The following is a 20,623-nucleotide window of genomic DNA, read 5'->3' on the forward strand; positions in this document are numbered from 1 at the left end:
TGGCTTCCGAGGTGGAACTTTTTCGGCCTTCTCATGCTACTGTAGTCTATAGAGATGAATGAGTGGTAACTAACTGATCTGTATGTGTGAAATGGTAGTGTTGAATTTTATACCTTTATAGATTATATCATTTTCGTATCCAACACGTAGCGCCACAGACTAATACAACCAAAACTGACGAACATTTCCTCTCTTTTGCTTGTGAATGCAGATACACTAGCCTCTTTGCTTTCAATCACTCGGTGTTAGGAAGCTTTATCTTCCAGACTCGATTATCCAAAGCCTCGAATATCCGAAGTTCCGATTACCCGAAGTTCGATTATCCGAAGGTTTGTATGGGACTTCGGATAAACGTATCACGAAACAAATTTTTTTTTTGTATTTTTTAATTTGCTTGCTTGATTAAATTTGAGTTCTGCGACATTTTAGTCAAATTTGAATGGTCTATTAAATTAATAAAATGCATTTTTCCAATAATTCATCATCGCCATTTTGGCCGCCATCTTTGATTTAAAAATTCTAAATAACTTAAGAGTAGTTTGGGCTCATACTAGTGCTCAACATGCAAAAATAAGACCACAAGGCCCACAATGGCCCTTTGGCTAAAAAAAAGTTTTCGTCACGCAGAAAAATAAGGCTTATTTGAATCAACAAAACGTTTTGTTGATTCGAAAATCAAGATTTTTGTTGAATCAACGCTAAACGTCAAACCAACTTTTTCAAAACAACAAAAGATTTTTGTGGAATTGACAAAATCAAGATTTGTTTCAACGCATAATCGGCGTTGATTATATTCAACAAAAATTTTGTTGAATCAAACCTCGTTCAGACTGATTCAACAAAATATTTTTCTGCGTGGTGATTCGATTATTCAAAGTTTCGATTATCCGAAGCCAAGGATAATCGAGTCTGGACTGTAATGTATATTAATGTGAAATTTTGATATGCATTACCAAATAAAGTTTTTTTTTTTGCAGGGTGTGGTTCATTACTTCAGACAGAGTTGTTTTAATTTCAAACAATTCAATTGTGATGTTTGGGCGTCAAATGCAACTGATTTACAAAAAATATGGTTTGATCAGTCAGATTTTTTTTTATAAAAGCAGAAGCAGGATCCTTGCTGAAAATGGCAAAACTTGGCTCCAATAAAGTGGCTCTTTACAGGCATTTAAAGCTTCAAAAGAATCAACTTTCTGAATTTTAAGAACGCCATCAAATCGGGCGTCCAATTTACATAAAAGTCTCTTTGACACCCAAGTTCTATCTCATCACCGTTTAAGCCTGCAAATTATTGAAAACACCTCTTTTTCGAATGTTCAAAAATGAACACCCATCCGTCACGAGATATAAAAAACGGACCTCGGATTCGTGATCAGGGACAAAAGTTACCCCTTAGGACAAAGTTTCACGTAAATCGAAGAGGGATCGGGGCAACTTTTCCCGATTTCGTGTGAGTTGGTAGAGAATTATCTATATGAAACGCAATAGCTTATAGGACCTTTTCAAAAAAATAATTAGATTTTCACATACACAACACACCGATAAGTATCTGTAAACTGTTTCATAACTGGAGGGTTAGTGTACTTTATGCTCTAGCGATGTAAGTGTGTGCAGTGGAAACGAAAGTTTATGTTGCCGTCAGCGCAAGAGACGAACACTGTGTGTAAGAAAAACAACAAAACAGAGAATGTTCGGCATGCTCTCTGTTATGCTCTTTTTGAATCAAAGAAAGCTCAAATTAAATTTGATCAATGGTCGCAATAAAATGTATTGTTTGACACATTTTTGAACAAGAAATTATTTAGATGGACTCGAAAAGCTTATTTAGTTTATTTTTGCCTAATTCTTAACAAAGTTTTCGAGAATAACTTCATCAATGAAAGCTCTCTCCCTCTCTCATCGGCGGGTGGCACTCTCTGTTATTATGGTGTCGCGCGCAAGTTTTGGTGTGCTTTTGGAGTCGGCCCCCGTCACGCACACAGCCATGAGCGAATAACGCGGAATGATTCGCGTTTACCGCTATGTGGTTGCCGGACGGCTCAGTCGAGCTTTGAACTTCTACCTGTGCGCACAGTCTTTGGCCGTTGACGGCGCCGACCGGATTCGTCAACCGGGGTGTAGACAACGCAGAAAGTCAGTTTTGTGTCAGCCGCGGAATGGTCCATAGAGACTTGAACGCGTGATTGAAATATTTCGTTGACTGGTTGCATTCGCGAGAAGGTGGCAGTTTAGGGTTTGAAATTTCTTGCTAGAGAAGAAGCACTACATCAAGTTGGTTTATCCTTTACTGAGTGTACAGAGCAGACGTGAATTGAAAAGTGAGCAAAGCTGTTCAATTTATGAATCTCGTTGGCTACGATAGAAAATACAGCGATCTATATCTGGAAGGCTTTCCATGTTCAAAAGATTCAAACAAAATGTGCAGCTTAACATAACAGCTGCATTTGAGGCAAGGGTGCCGAAATCGTAGTCAAAAAGGTTTTAACGTTGAAAGTGATGTGCTGATTGTAAAATCGAAAAGTTCAAATAGTAGTGATTAAAACACGAGAAAAATAAAATAAAATTAAATACTCAATTAGCATTTGGCAAGAAGCAAACGTGCACGAAACGTTCCCCGAACAGGCTGGAACAGGCCAAGTACGGAGATAACGAGAAGAGAAAAGCTGGCATTAAAACACCCTTTTCTTCACACCACTTCTCCGCGCGGATCGTCGTAAACCGGGGCGACAACTTTCCGGGACACCCGCAGATCGTCGCCACGTTTGAAACCTTTGGAACATTTGTGCTAGTGTTGCTGCTGCGTCTGTCTGCACAGTTGCTGCCACGGAAAAGTAGAAGCATTTTACAACAATTATTCTCGTGAAAACAAACGAAGATTAAAACGCAAAGCAAAAAGAAGAAAAGTCGAAGACGGTGTTGAAGCATATCAAACGATAACAGAGGTGCGAGAGGAGTAGTTAAAAGAGAAGGAAAAAAATATCGCGAGAAGCGGAATTGAAAGTCAACCAGACGCGAAAAGAAACGACCGCGACAGGAAGAGAAAATTAAAAGCAGAGAAAACTTTAACTAAAGGAGAAAAAGAAAAGTAAGTCTATAGACCAGGTATACCAAACGGTGGCGTATAGCGCTTTTCTTGCTTTTTGTTTGAGTAGTTTTTTTTTACTTTACAATTATCAGTTTAATTTCACTATAGATTTGACAATAAAATTTGCATTGATAAATATAACATTCCCTTCAACACAATTTAAATCAACGTTTTTTAAGTCGCATGGTTTGTCTATAACTTCTGAAATTTAAAAACAAAGCTCATCAACCAGAGCTGTTATGCTTGTTACTCATATTTTAGTATCTTCAAAATGACGGAAACTATCGTTGTATATTTTCTTTCATTCCCTTGTGCTATATGAAAAATACCCAAATAATTTGATAATCTTTTCAATTCAACTGATATATTAATATGTTTCTTCTTAAGATGTAAGTAGATTCAGCTATACGTAGTTATGACAAAATCAAGAATATAACATATTTTCAAACACGTAGTAAACATTCATCTTAAAAAAAGTTTAATCTAATTATAATTTGATTAAAGTTACATAAAATTTAAGTCCTGAATTCTTTGAACTCAGAATACTCTACATAACAAAAATACAAATTGCTTTCACTTTGTCCTTATTCAATTGTTTTAAAAGTTATAGATACGCTCAAATTTTCCACTGTATTTTCCTTTTAAAACGAAAAAAAAAACGAAACTATTGGCACTACGCCCCCCGGGGCATGGCCTTCCTCTAACGTGGGATTTCTGCTCCAGCGCCTCTGACGAGACAGGAGAAACCGGGACCGACGTTTTACTTCACCATCCGATAGAAGCTCAGTGGATAAGGCGGGAATCGAACCCGCGTCTCATAGCATCATCGGGATCGGCAGCCGAAGCCGCTACCCCTGCGCCACGAGACCCACAATTTTCCTTTTACTATATTCGATTTCAATGGCAAAGGTGCTACCAAATCCAGTGCTCAAGCTACATTTCATTATGCACCCAAACGTAGATCGACCTTTTCTGGAGGAGAGGTGCTGGAAAAAAATGAGCAAATTCAACAACAATACATATAAAAAACGGGGCAAGGAATGCTACTGCGAAATCGGAGCAGAAGAGGAAAAGTGCAATTTCCAGTTCTTGGAGAACCAGTCGGTGTACTTTCCTTTAGTTGTCTTAACTTTCAAATACCAAGGAGATTCGAGTTGTGAATTTAGGCAGAAAGCAGGAACATAGATAGCAGCAGGTTGAATTTATATTAATTCAAGTGAAAAATTGATAACAGATGTAGTGTAAATTTTCTTTCGAAGATTTATTTGAAATAAGCAATTATCCTAAACTAGAAACTTTAACATATCGACGTGATCGTGCTATCTTGTCGCAGTTCTTCAAAAAAAAAAGTTCGACTTTTAAAGTATTTTTTAAGTTTTTGATTTTTAAAAACAACCTATTCTTGATTGTCAAATAGTAGTTTATGCAACAAGTTGCAAAAAGAAGATTTTTTCAGCACGAGTTGTACATTTATCCAACGAGGTTTACCGAGTTGGATAAATACGACGAGTGCTGAAAAAATCAAGTTTTGCAACGAGTTGCTTACAACATTTTTTGCAATTTCGAAAAACGCGGAATTATATGTCAAACATTCATGTGTTGATTAAATTCATCGTTCAAAACAAAAAAATATTGAAAAATGTTACTTTTCAATACTAGTGTTGAAAAGTTCAACTTTTCAGCACCCATTTCGGTGCTGAAAAGTAGAACTTTTCAGCACTGTTATTGAAAGGTATTAATTTTCCATTCTGTTATTTTTGGTAGGGAAAAGTAGGCCGTTTCGGTTTTCCAGAAGGACAGGAAAAGTTGACAGTCCACTGTGAGAATTGCAAAAATGTTTTTATGAGTTTTTCCATTCTTTTAAACATGAGCAGCACTTTGAAAAAAAAATCGCCTCTAAAATATGTTGGAAGTTTATTTTTATTTATAATAAAAACCTATTCTTGAAAGTCTAAATATTTTTGTGAAATTTTGAGCATTTCTTCAAAAAAAGTTCGACGAAAAGTTCATTTTTTCAAACATGAGCAGTTCCTTAAAACAAAAGTTCGACTTCCAAAATAATTTGGAAGTTTCTTTTTATTTTTAATATCATGCCTGGCATTAACATTCTGCGGTTCTATAGAGCGTCAGTCTGGCTACTGCTCAAAGTGTGGCGGTCTGTTCTGAACTATCGACCTGATGTCTTTCGACCTTTTATCATACATTCCGATTACTGTATCTAAAATTTAGAAAACATGTGCATGAATAACTTGAAAACAACAAAAAAAAAATCAGACCGTCCAAATCGACCAATATTTTCAAAATTCCAAAAACGGACCCTTGAATCATGTTCTAAACTGGTTCTCTATTTCTAGCTTTAAATCATACACCTATTCCTAGAACAAAGAGAACTGGTATGAGGAAGGTATTTTATAGACTATAATAACATGACTTTTGGTGTTAAGGAAGTCATTAAAATAATGGAAACAACACATTTTGGAGCAAACCTAAAATCATCAAGACGGTGGAAGAGTACGCCACCGAGAAGAAGCTCATTTAAATTAATTAGAGGGGCTATCAAGGCCCCGCTCTCAGACACGAAAATTATATAAACTTCAGACCAACCTGTCAAAAGAGCCCATCCGTGGATTCCCTCTGCGCGTAGTCAATTTGTTTTCTATTTTCGCATCTATTCTCAGAATTGCTAGGTGTGCTGAAGGCTCAGCTCATTCGTTGCTGGTTTTAATATCTTAATCTAACAGAAGTTTGTTTAGCTGGATTAAATTTTCAATTTTAATAAAAGCTGATATCTAAGTAGATGTCTTAATTTAATCGCCATGATGTACTTGTTTCATTTCAATAATATTGCAACTTTGCCCATCATACGAAAAAAAACGATCAAAGTTTTTCGTTCTCAATCGATTTGCAAAATGGGCGTAACTTGAGTCGTTGATTTTGTGGTTCCCGATCCAAATCATCAGTATGCTCTGGTAGTTTGCAAGGCAGCCTTCAATCAACAAACGTGCAACATCTGACGCCAGGTTGTTTGGTCGGTCTTAATCGGCCATGTCCGCTTAATCTTCGCTTAAGCGTAGACGGCTGGATGCCGGAATTTTATATAGCACATCATCATACGTAAAGGGGAAAGAACTTTTACCTTGAAGAATGGAGGCTATTTTTTTGTGTGTGGAAACAGAACTAACAGAAAAAATGTGGCTCACTGGAGAACAAGTCTGCGATTAACAACATTCTGGCGTGGCTCGGCAACAGCTGCTGTATTCGTTATGTTTTCGAATAACCTTCCTGCGGACTAATCAGCCAACCTCGAGCTCCCTACTGAGATATGAACCCAATTGTTCAGTCATGTGTCGGTCTGCTGGATACGGACATCATAACTCTCGGTCAGTTGAGCAGAGCAGAATGAGTATTGCTAAGTTTTTTTTAGGGATAATGTGGGCAGAATTCTGCTTAAGAACCATGTGGGTAGGTCCAACACACACCATTTGCGAATATTGTTTCGTTTTTGGATTTCGAGAGACACCACCTTGAAATTTAAGGTTGGTTTCATCCAATGGGTGGTACTTTTGGAGCTTCCTTTGGGGATACTACAAAACGCCATTCGGTCTGGGTTGACCTCGGCCGGGGAACAAGAGCTGCAAGAAAAAAAGGTTTTATAACGCTTCAGCGATGACGTCGCTTGATGTCTCGTGGCCACCGCTTCATGCTTTACCAACCAAATCCAGAGCGACAAAAAAAAACGTTTTTATTCCGGCAAACGAAGCCCAACCCCATCAAACTCTGGTCATTACCACTGACCACCGACCGGCTGTAAACGGGTTCTCTTGATCTAAAATCAGAGTCTGAGCTAAGCGTGTATAGAAACATGGGACTTCTTGTCTCAACTTGTAGCTTTTAGTTTGCCCGCGGTTTACATACGATTGGATTGAATGTGTGTTTATGTGTGGGTGGGTGGTCCTAGGCCAACGCGAGGTCAGTTACTTTTATTGCACAATATCATTGCTGGCCATTCTTTTGATTTCGGTTTTGTTTGTGACCCACGGCTTTCCGAGTTTCGTTCTCGATGACTCGGGAGGCACGAACAAAGACGACCGCGCACTCTTGTCGTTCGCGAAATGTCTTTTCTACGTATTCGAGGTTTTATTACGTGGTGGTGACTTTAGCCGAGCGGAATCTCGTTTTGATAGAACGGTCATTAACACGCTTTGGGGGAGTTCTAGGAAACAGTAGATTTTTATTTGCAGAAATGACCAGTCAGTGGGGGTGACATTGGACTTTTTGATTAGATGGCACAAAGTGTTTTTTTTTGCTATTTTAGCCAGAAATGTTCACTAGAAAAAGTTTTCAAAATAAATCTTCCGGTTTTGAAAATAGGGAAAGAGCGTTTATTATTATCGGTAACCCATGTTGACTCATTTACACTTCGACGTCAAGTCAAGTAGTTAAAAGCTCAACAGAATGAGATTAGCATACCTTTTGATATTCATGTTGAAATGAGGCAAATTACACTGACCAACAAAAAATGACAAAAATGACTGAGAAGCTCAACTCGGAGGGAAGCATAAAGTTTAAGTTCTCCAGAAACACGTGCACTTTGATTTTTTCAAAAATATTTAGACAGGGCCGAATGGTTTTTCTTCAAAGTGTGTATGGAAAATCAGGGCGGCTCGTCACTGTTGCATACAACCAACAAATTGCCCTGCCCCCCCCCCCCTTATCGTGGACAATTTCCATACAAATTAAATCTTTTTTGTGTGGAGCGTGGGCAACAGCCAACCCCCCTCCCCCCACCAAGGTGTACACGTGGTTTATGGATGGTCCCATGCAAACTTTGGAGAAAAACCATTCGACCCTGTCTAAATATATTTAAAAAATCAAAGTGGACGTGTTTCTGGGAACCCCAAACATCATGCTTCCCCTCGTATTGAACCTGCGCAGAAATTTGATTGGTCGGTGATATGTTTTACTAAAATAGATCCAAAATTTGGCAGCAGTAACAGTAAATCATTTGAAGTTACCTCACCTGGGGAAAACCAATGCGCGATGGGTTGTGATTTGAAATTACTGTCGTTTTTTTTCGTTCACCAGCCACAGTGTCTATTGTGAACTACCCGAGAACAGTTACGCCGCGGGGGCGGAAAAATTCCCAAAATCAATTTTAGCCCGTTCAACGGGGCGCGACTCCATTGTACCGTTATTGCTCGTGTCTCCCCCAAAAGAAATTCGTTTGTGAAGTAAAAGCGAAACAAATTCGGCGTGGTTCGTAATGAAGATAAACATTACAATTGAATATTCCTCGCGTTACTGGAAGTTGGCTGATCAAAAGGCATGCGGAAGCAAACGGGGAAAATGAAGGAAAGTGGCAAATGCGACGTCACAAATTGTCAATGTCGTTTACGTCACAGATGAGCGAGAACAAAACAAAAACGCATCGTACCGTTCGCTGAACTCTGTTGGCTGCTGATGACGCGTCGCTGTTGGGGGACTGTAGCCGGTTCAACTATACCTTCCTGGCCACTGAAAAGACAGAAGTCATCGGTGCGATCTACACAGCCGGCCACGGTGTCGTTGCTTTGCGAGTGCGCGTGTTGTTAATGACATTCAGCCAACTCTTAAAATGTGGCTATTGACCCTGACCTGCTGGAGTGCTGGCAGCGGATCGATATTGCCACGTTTATCGGTCACTTAACCAACAGTGAGAACAAATTTGGGGTGTGTTGCAATGGAACTGCTAAAAAATAGTCTAATTCGATCGATAGGATCTTATTTTTGAGAAATGTGACAAAACGAGTTATGTTGGTCACATAAAGCCATGGTTCATGGCTTTCCAAGGCAGCTGCTCTCTCACCCTTTAGAACAAAAATAATTATCCCAGTTTCACCCACATCAAAACAAAACTGGGGTTCCCAGCAGTATGCGCGACACTTGTGGGCTCTCATTCTGTTCCAGTGACGCGTGATCATTAACGCGCGCGCGAAAAGTCTATGCTGGATGGTTTCCCATTATACATCGGATACTGAGAACACTGATGACGGTTAGCTTGGCACCACCAGCTTCTGCAGCGCGGTCGCGTTTCCCGTGACCCGTTCCGGCCGTTCCAGACCTACCGGCAGTGTCATTTATTATTACGATTATAAAAACAGTTTTATGTGGGTTTAATAGATGTTTCGTTCATTAAATGGGTATGTTTATCGTTGCCGTTTGGCGGGCTGGAACGGAACGAAGACCGGAGGTATCCGGAAGGCTCTGAAGTGGTTTTTGTGTGCGTTCCGGAATCCATGGGAAATCTAGGGGATCGTCTAGTATTACGGGAATTGATGCACTATTGTACGTACACAAATACATTCACATAAACACGCTTTTAATGAGGAGACAACAACGTAATACCTGAATGGTGGTTAAATGTGAGCAAATAAATCGCTAATGATTACTGGCCGTTCGGTTCAATAGGTAAGCCATGCTGTGGTGGCAACGGGATAAGCCACTCTCATTGGGTGTTCCTTTTAATTGGGTTTTAAAATTAAATTGCTATCGGGCTGATTAGACCGAGTTGTTTAATTTAAATGTGATTAGGATAAGCGGTTCAGAGTGACAGCTTATGCTAATTATATCACTTGAACGGTTCCAACAATCCTCTTGGGCTGCAATATTAAAATAATGTAATCATACGTTACAAACATTTCATCAACAATTCGATAAACGAAATGAGCCAAGGCCATCGTAAACAGCTGATATGTGTTATTCGTTTGCTATCAAAATTCAATTAGCTTTATCAGGAAGGAGTTTGTAAATAAGCTTTTCTGTTGGCCGTTATCATTAGTTTCGTAAAATGTCCGAATTCCATTAAATCAATTAAACAAAAAACATCCATCCAAACTTTATCAATGTTTCATAATTTTTGGCCTGGACAGAAATGGATAATGTATTCTAAATTGTTCAAAATCTACATTTAACAAGCTTGTCCTATTGGCCATTTGAAGGTCACCAATTAGGGTTTGAAAGTGCGGCGGCGCAACAGTTCACCTTGAAACTATTTTTCGATTGGAGTAAAAAAAGACAAGGCAAAACTAGTTGGAGCTGTCGCGCAGCGGTGTTTGGAATAATTACGCTAACGCGGTAATTTAGATCGTGATTTTCTACGTAGGAGTTTGTTACTGAAGGTACCAGCCGCGTATCGAGGTGGACTGGTTGAGTTAATAAGAATGTAATCGTAAATATTTTATTCAATAAAGGATAGTGGTAAAGTATCTTGTTGTACAGATTTGATAAAAAATGAAATACTTATTATTTTAAAATATTTTTTTCCCTAGTAACATATTTAAACTTACAGGTTTTATCATGGTTCTGGGAACCAGCAAAACAAAGCACTCCACTTTAACGACCCCCGGGTCTTTTGTGGTCTCTGTTGCAAGTTTCTGCTCATTTCTAGGCGTCCGAAAGTTATGTGTCGTGAGCAACGATGCCAGATTATTTTATGACAGATCTGTATTTTCTAAAAAATAAATCTGTTTTTTATCTGTATCATGTCAAGTTCGAAGCCATAAAAGACATTTTTTTTCAGCATAATTCAATCACTAAATTGTTGAAATTATTAAGTATAATCATTTTTTAAAAAATCTGTATATACAGATTTTTGTGATCTTTGGAATCGAAAAATCTGACAAATACAGATTTATCTGTATATCTGGCATGGCTGGTCGTGAGTCACCCCAAAACCTCTTTTACGCAAATGGACCGACGTTTTACTTCCCCATCCTTTAGAAGGCCAGGAGCAACAAAACAAACGTTTGGTAATGTGTGAACTACGTGTAAAAGGTCAAACTAAAAAGTGACTCCGTTAGTTTGACAAACTATCGAGGTATAAGTGTACTTAAAATCTGAAATATTACTTGGGTTCGCTTCTCTTGTTCCTAGCCGACCTTTATAATTTTGTTGCTAGTTTGTCCGATGCATTCTTAAAATTGTTTGTACTTATTAATTTGAACAAAAAAAAAACGTTTGTCATCTTTCTTAACATATTTCTAGAATTACAGCTAAAAAGGTAGCAATTCAGGTGTGTGTAAACTAAATTTAGCATTTCATTCAGAAATTGTATATAGTATTAAACCCAGAAATATGAAAGTCCTTCAGTATGGGAAACCTACTTGAAAGTGCCAAGTTCCAAGTTTGAATCACGAGGGTTTGTATTTTTGTAGCGACTTTTTTCACAAAGGTAATGTAAATGTTTCTCAATTGTCAAAAATCAAACAATTCGAAGTAATTCTTTTTCAAATCATATCATGGCGAGTGTTGTAAAAAGCCCACGGTTTTTACTTTACGACGTCCTCGTATGCTAATATCGGGTTGACGGGCAAATCGATTCAAATCTAACTAGAACAAGTTTTTTGATTTATTTCTCTGCCGTGCGTCCCCTCATTCATACCTATTAATCTCCTCGCGCCCGTCGATATCCATCAGTCGATGCTTTATAGAGACGTATAGCATGATGTTTTGAAAATGGGCTCCGTCAAAGTACCGTTATTGAAATGCGCGCTTTTGGTGGCACGACCCACTGCCAGTGGAAGTACCTCCAGGAGACAGGCTTTTGTTCCTGCCTTAGGCCAGAGTGGGGCCTGCGCTCAACGTGGTGCGCGCCCAGGTGACAGATTACGCGCGCACTTCGAGCAGTTTCTCGAGATGGATTGCTGCCGAGACGTGGAGAGGAAATTGAATGCAGTAAACTATGTTCTGGGCGCACCTTGATTTAAATTTCAGATTTGTCACCACGTTCGACCGTGACAGCCCCTGGATGGGGTTTATAGGTTCCATTCAAGCCTTTTTTTGCATCCTTTTATGAAATTTGACCTCTTTTTCAGTACTCCAAACTGGGTGCCGTGAACCTTTCATCCGTGGATTGAAGGTTTGATAGCTGTCTGAATTTATAACTGCTGAAGAATGTTGAAACATAAAGGTTGAACAGGGAGCTTTGTGAATTGACATTTCACCAGGATTGGAATCATTTATGACTTTCTGACATTGACCTCCAAGCGTGACCTCTCCTGCTCGATCGATTGAGGCTGATAAGTTCCAGCGAGAGATGCCAATTGCTACCGCCTTGGCCCAATTATTGCCTTGCATATTGGCAAGGCAACACAATAACTTCATCTGTTTCAGCTGAGCTGCTTTTATGACCTACTAACATGCAAGTTTCTTCGTTCATAAATGGTTCCGAACATGGCAACTCAACTTACCATCATCATTCGTCTTTCTCCCTGTTCCGATGACGTTGTTATTGTGGCATTTGTGAGTGGTGCTTCTTGCCTTGATATTTTAGCAGCTACAGATGATCGAGTATTTTAGGTAGAATGGCTTTAATATTTCGAGAGTACTCGACCTTGTAATTAGATTTTATTGTTTTGTGTTCCCTCTATCTTCCTGTCGAATCTCTAAATCTTACGAAAAGCAATGAATTTGGCTCGATTCTTGCCAATTAAACTTTTGGATTTTATTACCCTTTTTATGAGTTGCGATTAATCTGTTTCGGAAGTTTGTCCAAATTATTTCCTCATTGAAAATAAGCCTCACATTGTGAAACTGCCAAAACTAACTTAAATTTGAAACACACTTTCGGCTAAAGCTTCGAAGCAGTTGGAGAAACTTTCACTAGACACATTATGCAAGCCACGAGACTTACGCAAAATTGCCACCCCAAAATAGCAATAGAGCAATTTTCAGCTTTTTCCTCCTTATTGAGATCTACCAGAGCTCTACATTTTTTTTTTTGTTGTTGTTTCAAGTGTTTTACGCTGACCCTCTGGTAACTGTGCCTCACTCCAATTTCTCAAACCTTGTCCAGAGGAGGAGCGTGCAGTAAGATGGCAGTTGATGATGATGAGTTTGCGAAAAGTCTCCCCATTTAGAAGATGTTTTTCCCTCGGTGATGAGGAAGAGGGCCTTTCACGTACGTGCGCGCGCGGTCAAATCTGGCTGCACGAATGTGTAGTGCCAGCATTATGCGCAACAAATTGCCCATATAGGAGGGCTCAAACGCCAACTTGAGCCGCTGGCCACTCACTTGATGGACCTGTGCAAAGCAGACGGGCTGACTGGACACTTTCGAAGGTGGTATTTTTTTTTTCTTTCTCCATTCATTGCTGACGTTGGGAGATGCCTCGCGGGTGACCTGCATTCAAGTCCGTGGTCTCCCCAAAATGGCCAACTCTCTTTTCACAGAGATGATCGCAGCTAACGGCAACCGTGCCAATTTAAGAGATACTATGAAAGAAACACTCATGCTTCAAAAGTAGAAAATTGGTACAAAATCAGCATGAATAGATGTACCAAACCATCTTAGTTGCTAAGCCAAAAATATTTTTAAAAATCAAAAAAATATATTTTAATTTAAACAATAATAAACGACCGACCCGTCACCCCTCCATTGACGTTGACGTTGGGTTTAAGCATCGCCTGGATTGAACGCTTTGGATTAAACTGCGCTTCAAAACCTGTTCGACAAACAAGGCGCGTTGTTTCCCGAATCGGCAACCAGCTGAGTCAACCCGGTACGTGTCGTCACCGCACTGGAATGTAGCTCGAACCCGGCACAAGTTTTTACAAAAGTGGTGAGCCATTTTTAAAAATACCAAATTTGTTCTGTGTAAAACCGACGTGGTCCTGTTTTCGCCCCAGACACAATTTGAAATTTTTTAATACTACTTCAACAATTCTTGGACAAATGAAAAGTTAAAATTATAGGTGTCCTTCACCCTGTTGTTTTAAAAGTTAGCCGAAATATGAGATGGAGATTAATTTTAAATATGACTAACTTGAATCTGCGATCAGCTGTGACTTTCGCTAAGCGACTTGAGTGAATAAAGTGATTAGTAACTTTGTGGCTGGAAGAGGATCGTTGAGGTGCCGCAAGAGCTGCTGGTTTGCTAACTAAAATGCACTGTCGGTGACAAGCGGTTAAATTTGCCTTATTGTAAGATGCGCTCCTTAATGGCAGCTACGAGGAGAGAACTTTAGCGATGATGGTATGAAACCTGATCCAAAGGGGTGGGCATGAAAAGGTCATCTGTCTTCAACGTTGAATAGAAGCAGTTTTTTCTCGAAGAAGCGTCAGTTTCTCCAGGCAGAACCTTTAATTGATGTTTTGCACGGTGATTTGTGGATTGGATGTATTAAAAAAAAAGAGTTTTTATAGTTCTTAGTCTTTCAAATAATTTGTGATATCATTTATGTTTGTTCCGTTTGTTTTGCTCTAGCACGGAGCAATGCGACTGATTTTCATGAAACATGAAAAGTGCACCGATCAGAATAAGATTTGCGACGTGAGATTAGGTGTTTGTTGGATGGCATTTGATATTTCACTTGCACTTAAAACTACTCAAGTGTCAACTGGCAGTGTGCATCAGAAAGAACACGTTAGAGTTTGCAGTTAGGGGTTAGGTTGGTGGCATCGCGATCACGACAAAATTTTCTGCAATAAGTTGGAGGCTTGTTGCTGCATCTACCATTACTGCAGCCGTTTCATCGTTATATGTTCACAGATTTCGCAAGCAAAAATCGATTTTGCAAGTGCACGTTTTTTCGCCGGAGCATCAATGTTTTTTTCTTTATTGGGAATGGCTTTAGTTTGCATTACTTTATGGAGCATTGTCTTTATAATATCACATTTATACATTGAAAAAATATTCAAAAGGCTTAAAATCTGTTACCAGATAAAATATTAAATTGAATCTTCAACTCAGAGTGAGATAAACCGTCGCTGTCTTGTATTAACCGAGTGTCAAAATAGCACGACGACAATAAATATTAAAAATGAAAATATTCAGCCCGTAAAAAAGAATATATTTTTCCGGTGATTACATTTAAAGTGCATTCAACTAAAATCCTATAAAAAATTACTACCAGTGAAAGAGCTTGTGTCAAGCTGCTGACTGAGCTATCAAAAAAGGGATTTTAAAGCATATGATTCAACCACGTCCAATGAGCATGAAAACCCAGAAACAGGCAGCATGCCACTATGGGCCATCTCCATACAAACAGGCGGCCAAATTATTTTTTTGCTTTTTAAATGTTTTTTTCATACAAATTTGGGTAATTGTATGGTATTGAAATGATATACGTAGATTTTTATGAGTTTTCATGTTTTTCAATAGTTGATTGCTTATAATAAAAAGTCTTTTCATACATTAGCAAGTGCAACAGAATTGCGTATATATTGTATTGCAAGTTTATATTATTAAATTATGGATAAGCTAATACATCCCCACTTTAAGGACACAACCCCTCCCTCCTCTGTCTTTCACCCCACCCCCTCCCCTCCTCCCCTCCTCCCCAACAAAATTTTGTTAAGCGTAATAAATTCATTTTAAGTCAAATATTTATTATTTACTGCTGTGTGTTTCTTTTTGTGAGTCCATGCCATATAACTTGAGACCCCCCCACCCTTACAGGCATAAATTTCGAAAATTTTAATTGTTAAATCAAATAACAGAAAATTGATTTCATTCAAAATATTAATTATGAAGTAAAACGATAAAATACAAACCATATTCTTACTAATCCTAATGTTCTTGTTCATGAAAATTCATATGATTATAGAGTTTCTGACAGCTTCAGGATATGTTAAAGGTACTTTTTATGATGTTTTGTACTAACCAACATAGAACTTAAATGTGGATCAGTTTCATGGATTGATCGCAGAAATTCATCATGCTAAGTCAATATTTTGCTGAATACTTTTTTCGGTATCAAACTGAGATTCTCCAGTTTCGCTTGAGAAATTCGGTACGAATACCTCATTTTGACTAAGGCACTCAATTTTAAATGTAGGTAACAGAAAATTCCAATAAAATCATTTCGAACTTCTTGAAACCAGGTATTGATTTTTGAAGCGACGATGCCCACGAAGTAGGTAGCAAAGCAAGTGAAATAAACGGGCGCATATGTAGATTGCAGCAAATTTTGATAAAACGTAAATGTTCAAAATGGCATATCTCCGAAAACGCAAAAAATCGCAGGCTGGAAATTTCAGCAATGCTAGATTATGATCCAATCTTTCAAGTGATCTTAGTTTCATGTTTAGCATCGGTTAGCAAAAAAAGTACTCGATTAACAAACACAAAAAAATAAGTTTTGCCAAAAAAATGCTCCAGTTATTCGATGAAAACTTCAGTTTTTGGTTTGGAAACAACATTTTATCTATCAATAGTTTCAAAGCTTATCTCATTACCTTTCCAACGATGTATAATTGTCCTAATAAAATATTTAAAATGGCTGAGCTATGTTAAAATTAAACAATCAGCCTTTTTTACAAAAAACGCTAGATTTTTACTCCATTTTTTGACTTTCAGCTTGCGTATCTCCGTAATGAACAAACTTAGAGCTTTGAAAATTTGGATTTTTCTTAGTTAGAATGTTTACTTTCGAGAAAAAAATACCAAAAAATATTTGGAGAAGGTCAATTTTTTGAAACTTGGCCACCCAATGTACCATAGTGCATGCGTGACAAAACATGGATGAACGTGTTAACGGCGACGGGCTATAAAAATCGACTAATTCATTCCTACTCGGTCTCCACGAAAAGGGACATTGTTTTGGTCATTCTGAAATTGTTCCCTCGGTTGACCAACGGTCTCCTAAAAGTGGCAACCTTTCAATAACAAACCAAAAACATGGCACTCACCAGCTGTTCATTTATTTAGCGCATGTTCCGAAATAGGCTTGTGTTACATGCTGGGTTATTTTTAGGTCAGTTATTACGTGGCACAGCCAAAATAATACAAGCTGTTACCAGCATAAATAGCATTAAAATTTAATAGAGTATCAAAAAATCATTTAACAGTCATTCAACTGGCTAGTAAAAGCTATTATTCATGATTTCTGAGCAAAAGTTCGTCGAGGGTTCCTCGCTGCTCAAACAAAAATCACACGACCTCATGCAATTATAGTTGAAACGAATTCGACCGTTCACTCGTCAGAGATCATATTCTCAGGGTTTGTGTTTGATTGGTTGTTGTTTCGTCTTCCCACACACGGTGACTTTTTTCTGTGTAAAGTGTGTGTGTGTGTGTGTGTACGTTTAATTTGGCACAAATGATTTGCTTAGAAGCAACGATGAAGCTCGAAGGTTATAATTTTCAATAATTTGCATCAAATTTGGTGCAGACATTCTCAAGCAGCATTGAATTAAAATCAACCCGCAAGTAGGCGCAAAAAATGGGGAAGAGTCATTATGGCAGATGACGAAGACAAATTGAGGCATTTCTGCTAATCATTTCCCATCGTTACCTTTCTTTCGATGCTCTCAATACCAGACGTTCATTGAGAGAAATCTGTATTTGGTTAGAACACCGTTAAAAAAGCTGGAATGCAACGATTGAAGGTTAGCTGAAATGATAGTATTAAGTGCAGCAAGGCACAATTGTGTGTTTTCTTTTTAACAAATAGTGTAAAATAATTTAGCTTCAACACCAACTTTCAACTTTATGTGAAATAATGATGAACCAGTGCATGTGTGTTAAAACGAGGGCAACTTAAATGAATATACGTGAAATAAAAAGAGTAATGAATATTTTTGGCATTTTTTCTCTACACAATGCTTGCGGGAAGATGACGGGGACCATCAGCCCATTGAGTTGAGGGTTAGCCAAATCTGACATGAGAGTGGTGCCTGAACAATGAAGGTTTCAGTGCGTAGGAATGACCTAATTTTTTTGGGGAATTGTAACTTGACCGATTTTTAGAAGTGGTTTGAAATCTGGCTCTGTGTAATTTTTTTTTCGATTTTGTAAATTTATCTTTTATAAATACTGGAAACTTGATTCAAATTCTTAATAAAGTTGAATTATTGGAATCACTCAAATCATATCAAAGTCCAGAATACTTAATAAAATTATCTGTTCATTAAAAATTCAATCTAAAAATTATTTCTTGGAAGTGAAACAATATTTTTCTGTTTCTATAAACGATTTAACACTTTTAAACATGACAAATATTTATATAATATAACATACCTTCCGGTCAATGTTTAGTTCGCTTGATAATCATTAATGGTTTCATTGCCTTCCGACTGTGTCTGGACTGTATGGGACCAAATTCATATAGCTCCTGTTGTTGAATAATGTATAGGTGCTCGCCAGCGATAATTTTCAATGCCATTCCAAATGTCTTTTGTGTATCGTTTAATTCATCATTCAGTCATGTATTGCATAAGATACACTCCTTTAAAAGTCGTCTCGCTTGACAAAGGAAAACCCTACCAATAACAGTGTCTTTCTTTTTGTTTCCTTCGCAGGGTAAGCATGATCGCATCAAACCGGAAGAAGCGCCCCGGAAAAAAAAACTTGGTTCTTGGAAAGCTGCACTTCTTCACCAAGAAGGACAACGAATCTTAATTGAGGTTTGGTCGGAGAAATTATTTTCCATGGGATTATCAGCACAAAGATTGATGATTTTTCCACCCTTTACTTGCAAATTTCTTCATTGTTGCAATTTTTGAAGAATCGTCTTTGGAGCTTCTTTGGATCTTATAGAATTTTTCAACATTATCATTACTATGGTTTTGAGATTCATCGATCGAGTTAGAAAAAAAAAAACATTTCGCTTCATGGAATGTCACGAGGTGATATGTTTACTACTTTAAGCCTCTTTTATTATTTGCAACCAGCGCCTAGAGTCACAAGGAACGAACTTTAACACTGTATGGTTCCAGTGGCACCCGAGGGCCCTTTCTCTCTGCAGTTGCTACTCCTAGGCCAAAGATGATGAATCAGAAGATGAAGTCGTTGCGATATGGAAGAACAATTGAATCAGAATAATAAATAAAAATTAAAATTGCCTTCATGTCCCACTTTCCCGAAGCTGCGCCAGTGCCAGTTTGCACCCGCTCGGGGCACCGCCGTTGGCCCAAAGAAGCAGCCGTCGAAGCAGTCTTGAAGGCGAGGCAGTTTCGTCGGCGCGAAGAAATGGGTCTTTCGGAACACGACCAGGCACAACAGCAATAAAACATTGAATGACACTCATATTGACGGGCTGGCTGGAAGAGTGTTATGTGTGAGCCACAGCCTCTCACACATGATGCTCGAAATGGGACGATCATAATTGCCGTCACCGGAGTAAGAGAATATCCCCGTTGGCATCTTGGCTGCCACAAAGACTCAGACGACTCAAAGGGGTTGGCATTATGCGATTAAATGATCTATTGACGACGGTCGTCATAAATTATCTAGGCATGTACAGAGAGTAAGGCACTTAAACTCTACTCATAATACATTAGCGCTTCCTTGTGGTCCCTTGGTGCAGAATTTTTGCAAAAGAAAGTGGGTCTTCGTGAAGACCTACGTTTTGGGCGGATGAAAGACCAGCCTCCACACGGTACGTGAGCGAGCAACAGCTGTTTGACGCGACTCCGCTCATCACCTGGAGCACTTCTGACACGAGAAGGGATAATCAATGACTTCCTATGGGGTTTTTTGTTGCCTCTTTAAGGTTTTCTTTCGTTGTAATAATGCATTATTGTTAAAGGGGATCCAGACAAGTATAACCGGTTTTTGTCGTCACTGCGTGGATTGATGCTACCATATTTCAACTCTTCAAAAGGAAAAAAAAAGAAATATAAAATTTGATTCAATTTTGGAAACTGTATTTTTTCCTGAAATTTTCCTCTAAATTGAAGAAATATTCTGTGTTTACGTTTGAATCAACAACAGCAACAACTAACTCGTTGGATCCTCCACCAGAAGAAGAGACATCATAAAATATATCTACGACTGATGCTGCTGCTCCCTTACATGCGAGCTGAAAATCGCATATCGAATCAGATCCCATTTTTCATAAACAAAACCCCTCTCACTCACCGGGCGACCCACTTTTACCGGAGACCGTCGAGAAAATCGGCTTTCCTGTTCGCCGAGGTCCTGAGGCCACATTTCAGCGGACGATGCACAAAAACAATGGCGCTGATACTTTCCGCGGGGTGATTTATCTGGCCACTTGGTCACTCAGTTGTTAGTGGTGGTGTACGGAAAATGAGAAACTAAAGGAAATGGCACAGGAAAGACCAAAGATTCGAATTAGAGGCGAAATTTGATGAAACTTGTGACGAACCTATGCTTCAAGTGCCGGCAAGCTGCCGATGGGATACATGTCAATGGGGTTATTTCCACCACCGTGGATAACGTATCCCCATTTTTCAACAGATCGAAATCTTTACGACCGCTGAGCTATGGCACGGAACGACGATAGTTCGATTAAAATCGCTCAATGTAACAACCTGATGGCTGGCATTTATTGTCCCTCCCCTGGAGTGCCATCCGGGGAGCGATAAATATTACGGTCGGCTTGGTGTATAAATTATCACTCCCAAAAGTGGTCTATTGTTGGTGTTGTGCAGCAAACACGAAGAAGAGCACACTATACATTACTGGGTACACTACTGGTATGGCCGGAACTGGTGTGCCAATTTTAGTATGAGTTAGTACTAGAGCAAAGGGGTATGATATAAAAGTTGAAAAACAATATATATATGGGACTTATAATTATTAGAAGTTTGTA

General features: G+C 38.7%; 1 protein-coding gene across 3 annotated transcripts in view; it reads left to right on the forward strand.

Annotated features, from left to right (window-relative positions):
* Positions 1-2,033: 2,033 nt before the first annotated feature.
* LOC120428682 (uncharacterized) overlaps positions 2,034-20,623 on the forward strand; it is a 75,668-nt gene continuing 57,078 nt past the window's right edge. For all 3 annotated transcript variants that reach the window (XM_039593737.2, XM_039593738.2, XM_052709470.1), the window contains exon 1: positions 2,034-3,085. The gene's annotated coding sequence lies outside the window, so the exon portion shown is untranslated. The remainder of the gene's footprint in view (positions 3,086-20,623) is intronic.

The sequence above is a fragment of the Culex pipiens genome, chromosome 3 (assembly GCF_016801865.2).
Source record: "Culex pipiens pallens isolate TS chromosome 3, TS_CPP_V2, whole genome shotgun sequence".
Classification (NCBI taxonomy): Eukaryota; Metazoa; Arthropoda; class Insecta; order Diptera; family Culicidae; genus Culex; species Culex pipiens.